The 7,429-nt window shown below is 47.7% G+C and overlaps 1 long non-coding RNA gene across 1 annotated transcript; it reads right to left on the bottom strand.

Annotated features, from left to right (window-relative positions):
* Nucleotides 1–357: 357 nt before the first annotated feature.
* LOC131898249 (uncharacterized) lies at nucleotides 358–1,836 on the bottom strand. The gene is made up of 2 exons (XR_009375886.1): nucleotides 1,281–1,836; nucleotides 358–982 (listed from the first exon to the last, which is right to left on the bottom strand). It is a non-coding gene; the product is annotated as an uncharacterized LOC131898249 (long non-coding RNA).
* Nucleotides 1,837–7,429: the final 5,593 nt, after the last annotated feature.

The raw sequence follows: 7,429 nt of genomic DNA, 5'->3' as shown, positions 1-7,429 counted from the left end.
CTCTCCAGCCCCCACTTTTATAATTTTTAATAAAAAAAAAAAAGGTGTTAGGAAAGAAAACTGGTTAAAACCCCAATAAATATTCCATACGTAGAACGGCCATGGCATTGAACCTGAGAATGACCCCAGCTGGCTGCACTAATTACATTATTTTACTTTATGGCCATGTTTAAAATGGAGGGTCTAGCTGGCTGTGGCAGCATACGTTTGTAATCCCAGCACTCGGGGGATAAAGCAGGAGAATCTCAAGTTTAAGGTGATGTGTGACACTATTGTTGGGGACACATGAGCCAACGTCAACTCACCCCACACATGGAACTGACCACAGACCGAAGTGAGAACTCCGCGAAGTCCAGCTGGGGACCTAGTGCGTTTTATTGGGGTTACGTATAGGAGTATGAGTGAGGGGTTATTTACAGGAGCAGAAACGACTCACAGACAGCTGCATCACCAGAGCCCACCGAGGGGCTGAGAGCTCATCAAAGCTGGGAGTCGGTGTGTACGCAGCCTGCGGGCAGCTTGGCAAGCTGGAGAGAGTGTCCTTTTTCCAGGGAGGCCACTTGGCCTCAGCTTGCTCTACACAGCTCAGCTCTTCTGAGAGTGTCTTTCAGTCCTCACAGCTTCCATATGCTTGGGAGCGAGGGGCCGGTGAGTCTGGTCAGTTTCAAGGACTTCCTGAAGCTTTGAGTTGGTACTTGCTGAGTTTAAGGAGTTCCCTGTTGGATGGAGTGTTCCACCTCCCATTAGAACATCCTGTGTCTTGTTTTGTTTTGTTTGAGACAGGGTTTCTCTGTGTAGTTTTGGTGCCTGTCCTGGATCTCGTTCTGTAGACCAGGCTGGCCTCAAACTCACAGAGATCCACTTGGCTCTGCCTCCTGAGTGCTGGGATTAAAGGCGTGTGCCACCACCGCCTGGTGAACATCCTGTGTCTTAAAGAGCTAATTGCTACCCAATATCGGGAAGCCTGGGCCAGACAGCAAGACTGTTTAAAAAAAAAAATGAGTGAAAATAAATACAATGGAGGAACTGAGAGAATGAGACCAGAACCTCCATGGCGTACCAGCTGCCCTCTTGGACTCTGATGGCCCACTCTCCTCTTCTGAACCGCTCGCTGTGGCCTCTTAGAACCATGGGTAGTTGAAGATGGAGGCCACATATCTTATTCAGACTCACAAGACCCCAAGTCTCACTGATGTCCGCCTCTGTCCTCATCTCTCTCAATACACACACACACACACACAGGGAGTTATTGTGGCTTATTCGCTATCACCCCCTTTCACCTTCAGGCCTTTGGGTATGCTGTTCCATCCAGAAGGTTCTCTGTACTCCCCCAGCCTGCTTCCCTGCTCCGATTACTCTTCGAGAGAGACTTCCTAGAGCAGCCTTCCTTGCCTCCCAGGGTGGAGCAGAACCCTCGCTGTTGGCTTTCCCACTAGCCTGTCTTCTCCATTGCCTCTGCCAGTGACAACCACATCCTGTGCACACCCGTGCCCAGTTGCTGCTCCCTCCCTACGGAAGGGACTGTTCGGTCTTGTTCTTTCTCATTCTGGATGCCTAGGTGGGAAGCTTATCCCGAGATGTTCAAAAGAATAAAGCTGGGCGTGGTGTCCCATGCAGCAGTTAGGAGGCGGAGGCGGGAAGATAAAGGGTTAGAGGCCGAGGCTGATGAGACGGCTCAGCTGTAAAGGTGCTTGCTATCAGGCCTGATGACTTGAGTTTCATCCCCAGGTTCCATGTGGTAGAGAGAGAGAATCAGGTCACCCACGCTGTCTAAGCTCTTGACATGCACTGTCACACATACATGCTGTGTACATGTGCCACGCGCACGCGCACACACACACACAAATCATAACTTCTTTTTTTTTAAAAAAAGTGGATGTGTTCAGGAGGCAGAGGCAGGAGGATCTCTGTGAGTTTGAGGCCACCCTTTTTCACATAGTTCCAGACCAGCCAGAGCTACCTAGTGAAACTCTGTCTCAAAAAAGGGGAAGGGGGGCGGTGCTGGAGAGATGGCCCAGTAGTTTAGAGCACTGGCTGCTCTTCCAGAGGACCTGGGTTCAATTCCCACTACCACACCTGCCTGTAACTCCAGTCCTGGAGGATCTGACACCCTCACACATATATACATGCAGACAAAACACCAATGCACATAAAATAAAATTAAAAACAAAAAACGAAAGAGCTGGGCAGCGGTGGCACACACCTTTAATCTCAGCACTCAGGAGGCAGAGGCAGGCGGATCTCTCTGAGTTTGAGGCCAGCCTGGTCAATAGAGCAAGATCCAGGACAGGCACTAAAACTACATGGAGAAACCCTGTCTCGAAAAACAAAACTAAATAAATAATAAAATAAAATAAACAATAAAAATTAAAGAGTTAAAGACCAGTGTCAGCTACATGGAGGATTCGCAGAGTTCAGGCCAGTTTGAGTTACTTGGGACCATATCTTAACAAACAAAAAATAAAGCGTGAAGGGCTGAGAATAGAGCTCAGTGGTTCAACACTTGCCTGCCATTCATGAGCCCCGAGTTCAGTTTCCAGCACCACCACCGAAAAGTAAAGGATCGTTAGGACTGCGTGGCAGGGTGCACTCTGGAGGGCCATCATCTAAATAAGGTCGGCGCTCAGGCAGGGGAAACAAATTAGGAAGAAATGGAGTTTCTTTTGGACAGGTACCAAGTGAAGTTCAGCTGTATCCTGCACTTGCTCGGGGCCGTGTCTGAGATAACAGAATACTGTGGGTTGAGTCAGCACCGCCTCCGTCCCGAACTCCTCCCTTGGTGGTGATCTCATCCAGGCCCATGGTTTAAATGTCTGCCATAAGCTGGTGACTCCCCGGATTATAGCTCTGGCCTGGACATCTTCCCAGAGCTCACAGGTCCAACTGCACACTTGACACTTCACGGGGAACTCTAAGAAGCGTCTCCAACTGCACGTGGTGAAGCAGAACTTGCTTCCTCGTCTCGGCTTCTTATTGTTCAGGCCGCATAGCCGAAGCTATCTTTTTATTTCTTTTATTTAGGGTCTCACCGTGTTACCCAGGCTAGTCTCAAACTCATCATGGGCACAAGGGATCCTGTGTTGTCTCATTAGCAGCAGCAGCTGGGACTACAGGTGTGACCCACATGCCCAGCTGGAGTCATCTCTGAGGTCTCTGTTTCCCTTATGGTCCGCACACACTACAGCTTATCAGCAAGTCAGCTCCACCCTCAAGTACAGCCAGAATCTCCTCTCATCCCACCCGTCACTGATGCCCTGGTCCAAGTCACCATCACCTCGTTTTGTTTGAGACAAGGTGTCACTTAGCTCAGGCTGGCCCCAAAAGCTGTGACTCTGACCTGCCTCCACTTAAGTGCTAGAATTACAAGCATGCCCTCACAGTGAATTTTCACTTTTTTTCTACTTTATTTTTATTCATTATATTATATATGTATGTGTTTGGGTTGAGGGGGGTATGTCATGTACAGATGCCTGCTGCAGAAGTTCCAAGAGGGCATCAGATCCCCTGGAGCTGGAGATACAGGCAGCTGCCTCAAGTCCCCTGAGAGCTGGGAATGGCTCTCAGATCCTCTGCAAGAGGAGTATGTACTCTTAAGCCCTGAGCCATCTCTCCAGCCCTGAGTCTGTATATGTGTGTGTGTGTGTGTGTGTGTGTGTGTGTGTGTGTGTGTGTGTGTGTGTATTCTATGTTCTTCTGCTAGAATACAAGTTGGAGGAAATAGATTCTTGCTTCCTAGGGCCTCACACATGTTCTCTGCAATGGTAATGCGCTCTAGCCTTAGATTTCTTTCCCTTTTCTTGTCTTAAGGGTCTTCCTCTGTAGCTCAAGCTTACCTCAGATTTATGCTTAATCTTCTGCCTTAGCTTGCCAGGTGCTGTGATGAAGGACAAGCCACTGTGTCCAGCAGTTCTCTTGCATTTCTGCAGCCCAGAGAAGAGTGCCTGGTGCCAAGTTCTCTTTAGACAACTCCCAGTCATCCAGATTGAAGGTCTTAGGAACTATTAAATTCTAGACTCAGATTTTCTCTCACTGAATCAGAATGGAGATGCCAGAATCAGATTCCAAGTACCTATTCCTTTGTTTAGAGTCCTAGAATAATTAGGTTGACTGAGGAGCACTTTGCATATAATTAGAGAGTAATACTGAGGTCACCCATTAAGTCATCTGGCCCCCAGGCTCCTCCCGTAGACTACAGGTTCCTCCCACAGCCAGTACTGGAGTTAATGGGATCTGTGGGCATTGTCTTCACTAAAGTGAGAAGGCCCGGCCTATTCTGGGCAACACCATCCCCTACACAGGGGTCCTAAGCTGCGAGTGGAGGAATCAAGCTGAACAGTCGCCCAAGCAAGCATGAGCACACCTCTGTGATCTGACTTGACTTCCCTGGAATTATACAATGAATAAACCCTTTCCTGATAACTGGTTACTTTATCACAGCAACAGAAATGCACCTAGAGCAGCCTGCCTGCTCTGTGGCCTGTGCATGGGAACAGGGTGAGATCTGTAATAGTAACATTCAGACTCAGTCCACATCGTGTGAAGTGATTTTTATGTTGTTTGAGCCAAGGTTTCACACAGCCCAGGCTGCCTTTGAACTCCTGATCCTCCTGTCTCCAGCTCTTCAGTGCTGAGGTTTCAATCATGCAGTCACCAAACCTGGCTTTAAGACCTGTTTCCTAGCCAGTCATAGTGCTGCACACCTTTATTCCCAGCAACGAGGTGGCAGAGACAGGCAGATCTTTGTGAGTTCAAGGCCAGCCTGGTCTACATAGTGAGTTCAGAACAGCCAGAGGTGCACAGTGAGACCCTGTCTCAAAAGGGGGGGGCACCCTTTTTTTTCTTACTGTGTGTGCATGTATTCGTGGGGGTCAGAGTTTGCAGGAGTTTTTTTGTTGTTGTTGTTTGTTTTGTTTTGTTTTTGAGACAGGGTTTCACTGTGTAGTCCTGGTTGTCCTGGAACTCACTCTGTAAACCAGGCTGGCCTCAAACTCAGAGATCCATCTGCTTCTGCCTCCTGAGTGCTGGGATTAAAGGCGTGCACCACCATGCCAGGCAGGAATTGACTTTTTTTGCTACTTCAACTTAATTTTTCTGAAGCTGAGGATCAAACCCAGGGCCTTGCACTTGCTAGGCAAGTGTTCTACTACTGAGCTAAATCCCTGGCCATTCTCCACTTTATTTAGAAACAGGATTTCTCACTGAACTTGGAGCTTATTGATTTTACTAGGTTAGCTGGTCAACAGGCTCCAGGATCCACACAGCTCTGTCTCCCCAGTGTTAGATTTATTTGTGCCCGGCTTTTATGAAGGTGCTGGGGGATCTGAACCCAGCACTGGGGGAGGGAGGAGAATTTTGAGCTCAAGGCCCACCTGAACTGTCTAACACTTCTCAAAATAATTTTTTTTTTCTTTTTTTGAGACAGGGTCTCTCTACATAGCCCTGCATCTCCTGGAACTCACTGTGTAGAACAGGCTGGCCTTGAAATCACAGAAATCTGTCTCTGCCTCCCCAGTTCCAGGGTTAAAGCTGTGTGCCATCATACCTAACTAAATTTTGAGAAAATAAAGATACATTTACTGAGTTGAGAATACAGATTAGTGGCAGAATATTCACTCAGCATTCCAATACCCTGGTTTGAAAATTCTCACCGAAAAAACAGAGCAGGTGAGATGGTTCGGTGGGTAAAGGTGCCTGCCATCAAGTCTGATGACCTGAGTTCAATCCGAGACCTACGTGGTGGAAGGAGAGAACTGACTGACTCCTGAAAGCTGTTCTCTGACTTCGATGCACATTACAGCAACCATACACACACACACACACACACACACACACACACACACACACGTAATTATTACCAGGTGGTGGTTACACACGCCATTAATCCCAGCTCTCGGGAGGCAGAGGCAGGTGGATCTCCTTGAGTTAGAGGCCAGCCTAGTCTACAGAGCGAGTTCCAGGACAGCCACAGCAGTTACACAGAGAGATCCTGTCTCGAGAAACAAACAAACAAAGGAAATACACAAATTAAAAGTAGATAACTGAAATAATTTGGGGTTGGGGATATAGTGAATTGGTAGAATGCTCATCCAACATACATGAAGCACTGAGTTCAATTCCCGGCAGCACATGAACTGAGCATGGCAGCTGCCTATGAGCCTAGCACCTAAACACAAGTTTGTGGCCAGCCTCGGCTACATAAGACCCAGACTTAAAAAAAATTAAAATAAACTTCTTAAAATATAAAAAGAGCTTAGAAGAAAATAGTGACTGTTAAATCACTATCCCAGGCTACACAGTGAGACAGTATTTAAAAAAAAAAAAGAAAAGAAAATTATTTTTATGGGAGGAAGGGGTTACACAGATCATGTAAGGACGTCAGAGAACAACTGGAGTCAGCTTCTGCAATTTAGGTTCCCAGGAATCGAACTCGGGTCCTCAGGTTGGTGGCAGGTACTTTTACCTGCTGAGCTGGCTGTCTCTCAAGCCACCCACCACCCTCCTTTTGGAGACAGAATCTTGCTATGTAGCTCTGGCTAGCTCCAAATTTTAGGGAATCCTTATGCCTCGGTCTCTCTGGTGCTGGGATTATAGCTGGGCACCACCGAGCACAGATGGAAAGACTTTTGACTCGTGAGTTCGGATCAGTCCAGCGTGGCCGGGAAAGCTGGGCAGACGGGGCTGTTCACGTCACAGTGCCTGGCAGCAGGGGCACGCTGTCGGTGCTGCCTGCCTTCTTGTTTTCTTTCTTTTCTCTTAACTGGGGTTAACCCAAGGCCTTTCATGTGATAGGCAGGTTCCACCTAAAAAAGGTACATCCCCAGCCCCGTCTCCCCCTTTTAAATCCACTGAGGCCTGTGCAGTGGTGCCCCCATATGGAGTGGGTTCTGTCCTTGGGGTTCATCTTCTCTGGGAGCACCTTCACACACGCTGAGTTGTCCTTTACTAATGTCCAATGCCTTTCTCTGTCCAATCAGGCAATATAAGGTTAAGAATCACAAATAGGTGTCACACGCCTTTAGTCCCAGCACTCGGAGGGCAGAAGCAGGTAGATCTCTGTGAGTTTGAGGCCAGGTCTACAAAGTGAGTTCCAGGACAGCCAAGGCTGCCACACAGAGAAACCCTGTCTCAGAAAACCACAATAAATAAATAATAAGTAAGTAAATAAATAAATCACAAATGAGACTAGAGAGGTTGCCCAGCAACTAGAGCACCTGCTGCTTTGGCAGAGGACCTGGGTTCTGTTCCCAGCACCCATATCAGGCAGCTGACAAACGCCTGTAGCTCCAGTCCCAGATGTTCTGACTCCCTCTTCTGGATTCTTTGAGCACCCACATACGTGCACATACAAACAGACACATATATAAAAACTGAATAAAAGAATCACAAATAATAATAAAGGTAGTGGTTATACAAAACACATCCTGAGAAT

Source organism: Peromyscus eremicus, chromosome 23 (genome assembly GCF_949786415.1).
Source record: "Peromyscus eremicus chromosome 23, PerEre_H2_v1, whole genome shotgun sequence".
NCBI lineage: Eukaryota > Metazoa > Chordata > Mammalia > Rodentia > Cricetidae > Peromyscus > Peromyscus eremicus.
The sequence above is the reverse complement of the archived record's forward strand: the minus strand, read 5'-3'. Positions and strand labels throughout refer to the sequence as shown.